The sequence below is a fragment of the Pinus tabuliformis genome, chromosome 1_2 (genome assembly GCF_031772625.1).
Source record: "Pinus tabuliformis cultivar Carrire ecotype Pingquan chromosome 1_2, CPIR1, whole genome shotgun sequence".
Lineage (NCBI taxonomy): Eukaryota > Viridiplantae > Streptophyta > Pinopsida > Pinales > Pinaceae > Pinus > Pinus tabuliformis.
The window spans coordinates 711,691,307-711,701,152 of NC_142298.1; the positions used below are offsets into that span (position 1 = coordinate 711,691,307).

The 9,846-nt window shown below is 33.5% G+C and overlaps 1 pseudogene across 1 annotated transcript; it reads right to left on the reverse strand.

The window, feature by feature from the left end:
• Positions 1 to 4,458: 4,458 nt before the first annotated feature.
• Positions 4,459 to 9,367, reverse strand: LOC149207713 (polyamine oxidase 1-like; annotated as a pseudogene). Its single transcript, XR_016252703.1, has 11 exons — positions 9,176 to 9,367; positions 8,609 to 8,858; positions 8,357 to 8,503; positions 8,145 to 8,206; positions 6,983 to 7,164; positions 6,742 to 6,885; positions 6,488 to 6,637; positions 5,687 to 5,941; positions 5,490 to 5,571; positions 4,942 to 5,063; positions 4,459 to 4,830 (listed from the first exon to the last, which is right to left on the reverse strand). The product of XR_016252703.1 is annotated as a polyamine oxidase 1-like (transcript).
• Between the last annotated feature and the right edge of the window lie 479 nt (positions 9,368 to 9,846).

Here is a 9,846-nt window from a genome sequence, read left to right on the forward strand (position 1 = left end):
AAACACGGGCACATGGGCCACATAGGGCCGAGGGCTAGGCTTTAACACCCACCCCCACTAGTTAAGCCCTTAAAATTAAAAACGAGGTCACATAGAGTGCCACAAGTCCTAGGGTTGGGCCAATGACCTGCTCTACCCGTTAGAGCCCCTAATCTGCTAGCACGCAGTCTTGTGATTGCCATCAGAACCTGGGGTTGATCCCCCACCTTGGCACCTTCCACCTTATGCCCAAACTCTACACTTGTGGTCACGACAAGGGCCATATGGCTTGGGTTGAGGCCTAGACTTTGCATTCTCCGTTAAGCTCCTTAACACTCTAGCACTCAGTCACGTTGTAATGCCCACGATAGTGGGCTAGTCCCAATGCTTATCGCCTTCAACTGTTTCACTCTGGATTGGCATGTGGTTTGGTGGCAAGGACTATGGTGCCAAAATTGTGGGCCGGGACTAAGCCCGCGCCCTTGGCTCCCCCCCGTGGTCCCATGGGCGTGGGGTGACTGGGGGCTAGGGCATAACACCGATCACATCCCCCAAATTCCAAATACGTGAAGTTTAAATACAAATTCAGACATATAGTAGTTAAGAACTACCATGCGCCCTAGTAATAAGGCGTTGCAGTGTTGCTCTACCAATCTCGTGTTCGATTCTTGTGAGGGAATTTCGGCCCATAACAAAAAAATTACATCCCCATCGAAAGGCCACATGGCAGCCATCCATTGGCTCATGTGGCTTCCATCCATTGGACCACTTAAAATCCACTTCGACCTATAAAAACACAAAAAATTTGAGCCAGTTCGAAGAGGACAAGTGGCAACTTGTCTTTAGTCCACATTATATAGTCAGCATGCCCAATCACCTTGCCTAATCAGTGTATGGACTACACAGTCAATGTACCTGCAAAAAGTTTGCCTATTTGTGAAAACGATCAAAATGTGATATTGGGAGCATACAATATCAGTTTTGAGCGATTCAAGTTGTGTTGGATTCATATCACTTTCATTTTTGAGATTAAAATTGATCACCTGATCAAATCCATTCTTACTTTTTCCTCCTAAAACATCCTTCCTAATTTAATTTAATTTAGTTAGTTAATTTATAATCATAAATTGATTCATTTTAAAATTATTTTTCCTATTTCTTAATTATAGTTTTTATTCCCTTAAAATTCCTATTTTTTCAAACTATACTTATTTTTTATTAATATCTAATTTTTTAATTAGTTAACTTATAAACCATTAATTAAATTTTAATTATAAGTTATTTTGATTTTAAATTTTAATTAGATAATTATTAATCCCTTAAAAAATTTAACTTTTGCCTAGTAGTTATTACTTCCCTAATATTGGTTAGGTTCTTTGGTGCTTTTTAGTTTTTGAAGTGAATATTTTAATCGAAAATATTTAATCTTTAATATTTTATTTGTATTTGTATTTTTTATTTTAATGGTGTTTGAGTATTCAATATATTTTTTTATATTTTCTCATTTTTTAATGGAATTTTTCTCAACTATTATTTTGTCACTTTTAATTTAAGTTCTTTTGTCTCTCTCCATTTACCATTTAATTTTTGGTCCATGATAATGGTTGGAGTGTCCACTCGAAATGTTAGGCATTTTAAAACACTAGGTACAATTTCTATCCTAAAGAACTTCTCTTAAAATGTCAAACTATGTTCAAATCTATATGATAAAACGATAAAACATTTTGATAATTACTTAGTAATTTTCAATGGTACAATTTATTTTATACATACCGACAATATTCCTTAACAAACATAGTCACCATATGTAGTAGTGTTGTAAAAAAGGTAAATTCAGAACCTCGACCAATCCTTTTCGCCTTTTCTAATATTACCACCCCAATTCTTTTGTGTCTAACCTCTTACAATAGAGTAACCTCTGCCTTATATATTTGTGGCCCTTGACTTTGTCAATGTATTTATATTTGACGATTGTCTCTCTACCTCTAGCTTAAATGCTACCTTTTCTCCTCTTGTTGCTTGTCAAATATTATTTTTTCTCCAATGGCTGGACATTATACTATTGCTATATATTTCACTCAATATTAGTCAATTGTAAGTGCTTTTACTGTCCAGAAGGAAAGCAACCAAGAACATACCAAAATTGTCCCACTCTCCTACTATATATTCATTTATGGGTTGGTTGATTCACTCTCCAAGGAGGGAGGCATAATGCAACTTCACTCTTTTGGGTTATTTCATGCACTCACCCCTACTATAACATTTGAAAAAAAAGGAACCTGCACTATTAAAGATGAATACCTACACAATAAAAATAATATGATTATGCTAAAACCATGATAGTGGATCTTAATGATCAACCTCATCATTTTAGGGCTTCACTAACTTTCTTAATTAAAAAATAAATAAATAAAAATTAACATTAAAAATAATTGAAAAATAACATTGCACAAGAATTTCCTTCTATGTATAGCTATACAATTTTGTTTCAAAAATTTCATCATTTACATACTAAACCTAGGGCATAACCAAGAAAAAAATAACATACTAATAATAGGAAAACCTCTTTTTTGAGTTATATCAAGTTTTACATATATAAAACTTGTATATTAAGGAATGCAATTTCATTATCTGTTTCATCCTTTTACACAATGTCTTTAAAGTTTGTGTAAGTACCTTTAATAATTCTTTTAAGTGATCATATTTCTATTCATTGAAAATTCCATCACAACTAACATGTTATAATTGGATAGGATTATCATGAGCAAGCCCTTAAGTTGTAGAATACATAACTACATAAAAGTAGAAAGTTGGCAGGGTTGGTTTATCCAAAAAAATATAGACCTCCATGAATGTTAAGAGATAAACTCAAAATATCAGCGTAATTATAGAGTTCACAAAAAACAAAAAAACACAATCACTTAAACATTTGGAAAATAGGCTAGGCCAAGCTTTAAAGATAGAGAAAAATATTTTATCCAAAAAAATCTAGACCTCGATGAATATTAAGAAATAAACTCAAAATATCTACCTAATTATAGAGTTCACAAAAAAACATAATCACACACACATTTGGAAAATAAGCCATGTCAAGCTTTAAAAATTGAGAAAAATAAATTTAAATCCCAAATGAAAACAGAATAGTGGTGATAGAGAAAAATAAATTTAAATCCCGAATGAAAACAAAATAGTGGCTCAACCATACAGAAAACATAACTCACTTTAGTCTAAAATTGGCTAATACACTTTGGACGCAAATGAAATCTATAACTAACAATAATAAAAGAAGAAATGCACTTATAATGAGAATACGAGTTAAGTGCAAGTGCGTTTATCCTTACATTAAAAAAATGATGCACATATAATAATAATAGGAATTAAGTGCAAGTTTCTTTCTCCTTAACATTTTGAGTAGAGTGAAGTGTAATGGGATTATCTTTGGGAATTTTGTTAATTCAAAGTACATTACACCTTAATATTTTCATACCAACTAAGAATAATGAATATTGTTAATTCAAAGTACATTACACCTTAATATTTTCATACCAACTAAGAATAAAGAATAGTGACCATCCCCTCACCTACACCTTGTTTATCATGTCCACTGAACACCCAATATCTTGTCTATCATATTTACTGAACACCTCATATAATCTCAAATTATTTTTTGAGATTTAACAAACTTATTATTATACAATTTTATTAAAATAAATTTACGAAACAATTAATATATTATAATGTTAATTAAAATAAAATTTTCTTACTATTAGTCTCAATTTATTTATAGTAAATCATTTTCATATATATAGATAATCCATTATTTTTAATAAAATATATTTATTTGATAAAAATAATTAAAATTTAATATAAATTAATTAATTTAATTATGAATTAATAAAAAAAAAAAAAATTTCTAATTAAAAACGATTTTCATATTACCTAATCAATTTTTCATCCAATAAAACATGGCTCTCAGAAATTTAAATCGCCACAACCATAAACAATAAAACATGGCTCTCAGAAATTTAAATCGCCACAACCATAAACAATATATGTACCTTTAGAACTTCAACTCTACACCTCCGTCTTCCCTAAACAAATTTATACACCTCCGTCTTCTCTAAACAAATTTATACATGAGTCGTTTATGGGGTGAATTGCTCGACGGTCAGAATTTGAGAGAAAAAATTAAAAAAATCTTATAGAGGTAGTGTTTGAATCATGTTTTTAATGGCGGAAATATAAATTCGGCATCATCAAAACTTTTAAGGCACCAAAAATTATGAAATTTAACAACTTAGATTCACAAAAATCACATGCCAATTTTTTTATAAATATAACCAGAATTTCCATAATTTTCAAAAAAAATAATTATCAGATTACGACATTTTTACAAATTTATACCTATAAAGACAACTGACCATTCCTTGAGTGCCCACGTAAAAAGTTAAGCGAACGTCTTTTTATTAAAAAAAGAAAAAACCACAACCGCCACTCATGCTTTAATTTGAAAATATCCAAACATAATGATGTAACATCGAAAGCCTACACGAGAAATTATTGCAACAAATACATTTATCGCTATCCAAACACAATGATGTAACACCAAAAGCCTACACGAGAAATTACTGCAACCAGTACATTTGTCGGCTGTCATCAACATGCCGAGACACACTGACATTTTGAAACAACGTGACATGTACAAGACTATGGATTCGAGGAGACCCTCTCGTTGACCAGTAGTTCCTGAGCTTCCCTTATCCTCTCTCATGCTGTTTTGCATTTGTGAGAAAGCGCGTCCTCCAAAACCTGCACCTTACTCATCCACGCTTCTCTTCCAACCTCCCTTTCCTGCAATCAAATTATAGCTGGCCTTTCATGTTCAGGAGCCCAGCCCTTTTTACCTTCATATTGTCTGTGAATGCATTGAAATTTAACAACGATTAGAAGGTTAGCACTTACCCTCTGAATCTCTGCTTTACAAGAAGACTCGTTCTTTGCTACAGTTTGTCCCTGGGATCTCATGTGGGTGCAACGTCCCTTCCTTTTCATGCAGTCCAACAGCATATTGGCCGTGTCGATGCCTGATCACAGATCGAGTCAGCAAATAAATAAATATTATTCAATCCCTAAAGAAAGAAGAATATAGAGCTATAGAGATTTCTGAATGCAAGCTCTTGTGAGAAGAATTATTTTGACAAATGTCTTTGGAATGGATCACATAAGAGTTATTTGTCAATTTTTTTTAACCAATTAATGTGATCTATTTTATTGTTTCGATGATAAACCACATTAATTAATTCTAAATTCATAGGCAAATAAATCTCATGTAATTATTATTAATATTATGATTATTATCTAATTTTTAGGTGTCCGCCAAGCCAGACACCAAACTAGTTTATAAAACCCTTTTATTTATGAGACAAAAAACCCACCTCTACTTTAACTGCTAGATTCACAGAAACAAATTTACACTATCCTGTCAAAATACAGAAATGGCTTAGACATACCTGCAAGATAAGCACCGTGTACATAACCATTATATTTCTCACTTGTATGTTCTCCAGTGAAATAGATAGGTCCTACTGGTGCCTGCCAGCCATTCACACAACATAAATGATCAGTTATCCATTTGGCATATTCTAATATGTATAGCGTTATACAGCAAATGAATAAATTGTGATAAGCCCCGAGTTTTGTTAACAACCTTTATGTTGTCAAAGTCATGTGTGGATACACCAATGGGCCAGTTCGAGTAAGTTCCCTTGAAGAATCGATCTCTTCCCCATCGAGGAATGAGTATTGCCTCCATCTCTGGGATATCAGAGCCGAACATTTTTCTTAAAACGCCCATTATTTCTATTTTTGTCTCGTGGTCAGGCTGTTGTTCTATACGTCTAGCTTCATCGTCAGTGACTGTTACCATCAGAAGATTGCCTCCAGGATACTCGTTCTCCAAATGCTGCAAAAAAAAAACCCAAAAACAATGAAAACCAAAAATTAGATTTTATATCTCTGATTTCCATGGTAAGAAGCATTTTTGTAAGTGTAAGTAACATATTGAACCCTTAAGATTTTCTATTTCAAAGTGCTGAATTTATATAGATAGTAGATTTCAAGAATATTTTGGAATTTGAATTTATATAGATTGTAGATTCAAGGAATATCGTGGAATCTGAATTGAGAAGAAACCTTTCTTCGAACTGCCAAATTTCTAGATATTCCCAGAATCTGCAATCCTATCTGTTTCAAATTCCTCTCTTCTAACCATTATTTTTTTCAAAATATTCCCAAAAATCTACAATCCACATAAAAATATATCTATTTCAAAATGCCACATCTACTTATCCGAAAACATCAAACATTTCACATGTAAACTCTTATCAAGTTTCCTGGTATAAAAACAAAATAGTTAAACAAACTAAATCCCTAAATAGTTAAACAAACTATGAAAACAAAATAGTTAAACTAACTAAATCCCTAAGATAAGCAAACTGAATCTGAATACCTGCCAGAAATTGTAGTAACCTCTTTGTTCATGGGCATAAATGAAAAATTCTGTGCCAGGTCCAGTAGGCCAGAATTTAGAAGGAAACTTCATAAATATCTTGCAGTAGATAACCATATCCCATCTATATATTGACAGCAGTTTCCACAGCTGTGCACAGTAGTTCAGACAGGTCAGAGAATGAAGTAAACCCTAATCTCCTGAATCTATGAATTTACTGCAAATACCATGATCAGAGGGCTTATAGTACGTACAGGAAGATCAGGTTTAAACTTGATAAGTTTGGTTTGAAGAACTCCCACGCTGACAGAAACAATCACGTTCTCTGCAGTGTAAGCTGAACCGTTCTCTGTCACAACCTTGACGCCTTTGTCTGTATATTGGATTTCCCTCACAACCTATCAAAAGATTTAATGAAAACATATGATTATAGATCAGCAAGTAGAAATGGGTTTATTTTCCATAGAAAACACTAAATTTTTGGGAGACCCCAACCTGGTTGAGCTTGAGACGGTTATCTGATATATCTCCGTTGTGAGAATCGAGGAACTCCTGAGCTATTTTATGAACGATGTATTCGTATCCCCGACTGTCGGCCACGAAGTACTCATCTTCACCAAAATCGTCAAAAGTGGGATTGGGTAGCACGTTCTTTAAGCTCGTCACACGTGGAGGTTCTGTGCACCACATCCAATCAATTCATTTGGTTTTTTATTAAAATTAACTAATAATCAAATTATTATAGGTTTTTTTGGCGTTGTGGATTGAGGCTACAAATTTTCTTGAAAAGTTATTTTTTCTTTAGATATTTTTTATTTTTCAAAAAAAAATGTTTATAGGAGTGTTTGAATTGTTTTTTGGACTGTAGAAATGTATTCAGCACCATCAAAAGCTTCCTAAGAGTCCAAAATCTTGAAGTTTGACAGCTGTAATACAGATTTCCTTAAATTTCTATGAGATTTTGGCAAAACTCAAGCCAAAATATTTACTATTTTGCCGGCAAATTTGTAACCTCCATAAACTATTTTTTTAGAATTGTCTTAAATCGATTTAAGCATCATTTCTTCTACCAAAGTACATAATCAACTTTCAAAATGTAAATATAAAAACATACATATATTTTCAATAATTAAAGCCACTAATTGTAAATCAATTGGTTTGTCTCCAGATTTATTTTTATTATTTTATTTTTCATCCAATTATATAATCTATTTTCAAAAATGTAAGAACACATATATGGTTCTATGAGGTTTAAATCAATTGATTTGCGTGTGGATTTAGTCTTGTTATCTTATTTTTTATAAAAAGATGGGAGTCACTTGAGAATTAGAATATGAAAGCCACTTTTGAGAGCCACTTTTGAAGGAATTAAACTATTCCAAAGAGTCTCCAAACACTATTGAATGATTTAGTCTTATTATCTTATTTTTTATTAAAAGATGGGAGCCACTTGAGAATTAGAATATGAAAGCCACCTTTGAAAACCACTTTTGAAGAAATTAAACTATTCCAAAAAATGTCCAAACATATTGAATTTGCACGAACTTTAAAATAACATCCATGATAACCTCCCTGAAGTTAGCCCAACTCTAATATGGGAAACAAACAAATAAAAACTTGTAAATAAAAGAAACGAAGAAAGGGCAATGATAAAAACCTGCAATTTCGAAATCATAAAAGTAGAAGTCGATGGCCATCTCCAAAGGCGTTACTGGCACACTGCAAAATTTTATTTATCAACATTATGAACCCCATATTGTGCAATTTAATAGATGATATTGTTCACATTTTATGATTTTCCGAAAGCAAACAAAAGCCAGAAACAAAAGCCAGAAATCTGTAAGGAGACGGGTTCGCTAATAGTCCTACTGTCCAAAAGTCCGTTGAGATGCCAAAATGGAAACGTCTTCTTCCCCGCTCTTATGAAACGATTCAGACAGCTTTGAACTGAAATCCGATGATGATGTTGCCAGAGCATATGGTCGTGCCACCAATGACTGTGGCAAAATACCTCCCCTATAACAACACCAAAAACATTTTTACAGAAACAGGGTAAATGGCAATGACAGATCTCCGCATACCATGAAGTCGACAGGTTTAATATGGTTAGTGGCAACTTACTCTTGATGATAGATATTGTAACTGAGATTGCTCCAGTCAGAATAGAAAGTCCGAAGTTTGTATTTCTTAGCGAGAGGCCATATGGGGTTCATGATCTTGCCTCCAACGCCCTCCACCCAGTTAGCGCCGATCTCTATTGTATAACCTCCCACCGTTTCTTTGTGCATTCTTCCCCCAATCCGATTGGTCGCTTCCAGTATCACAAAGTCCTTCACTCCATTGTCGGATAAGGTCTTTGCTGCCATTATTCCTGCAAACAAAAAGTCAGAAGCTACTCAGTGAACTTATTGCTAAGGTTATAGTCAAGTACTTGATGAGCATAAATGTGAACATAAATATGTTGCTTGTTAATGGGCATTAAATAAGTAGGCGTTGTATATATCTATTTTTGGATCACTGGCCTGTCAAAATCTAATAATAAACATATACTATCCTAACTCATCTAATACCAACAATAAACTACCTGCTAAAATCTAACAATCAACCTACACAACTCAACTCATTTAATACCCAATCACAAACTAAACTACTTATTTTTAGCGAAACTCAATAAAATATCAAAACTACCTGACATGCCCGCTCCCACTATTATAGTTGTGGTGGCACCGACAGACGAAGAGAACAAAACTGTGCATATGAAAAATACAAGACAGAAATGATCACTGGAGTAAGCCATGGAGACTCTGCAATGTGGAAATAATCCTCTCTACTTTATAACAACCCTAAGAAGAACAGAGTCCTAGCATTGATAATGCAATGAATGGTTTGGGAAAAGAGTAGTATATATAGAATCTCAATGTCATATCATGTTCGCTTTGCTTCCATTAAAACGCCAACATTATCCTGTTGCCCTACAGTCCAAAGGCCGACCCAGGGCTCCACTGAACGACCACGTTTTTAGCATGTGCACGTGTGATGGAATCCAATGTAATCTTAGCATGTGCACGTGTGATGGAATCCAATGTAATCTGACAAATTCTTGACTCCACGTCAAATCTAATAATATCATCTTCTTGTATTTTAATTTGAAATTTGATATCATAAGTATATATATATATATATTTTTTTTTTTCAAAAGGTGGAAAAACCTATCAAACTCAGTTTGTCAAACCAACAGTGAGGACAACCATCTCTGGCTGCTATCCGCGAATGTCAGTTGACACATCACTGTTATCAAGGAAAACCACGCCACCTGAAATAACCCGCTGGTGGTCCGTAAGGGAGCAGGCTTTCACTCC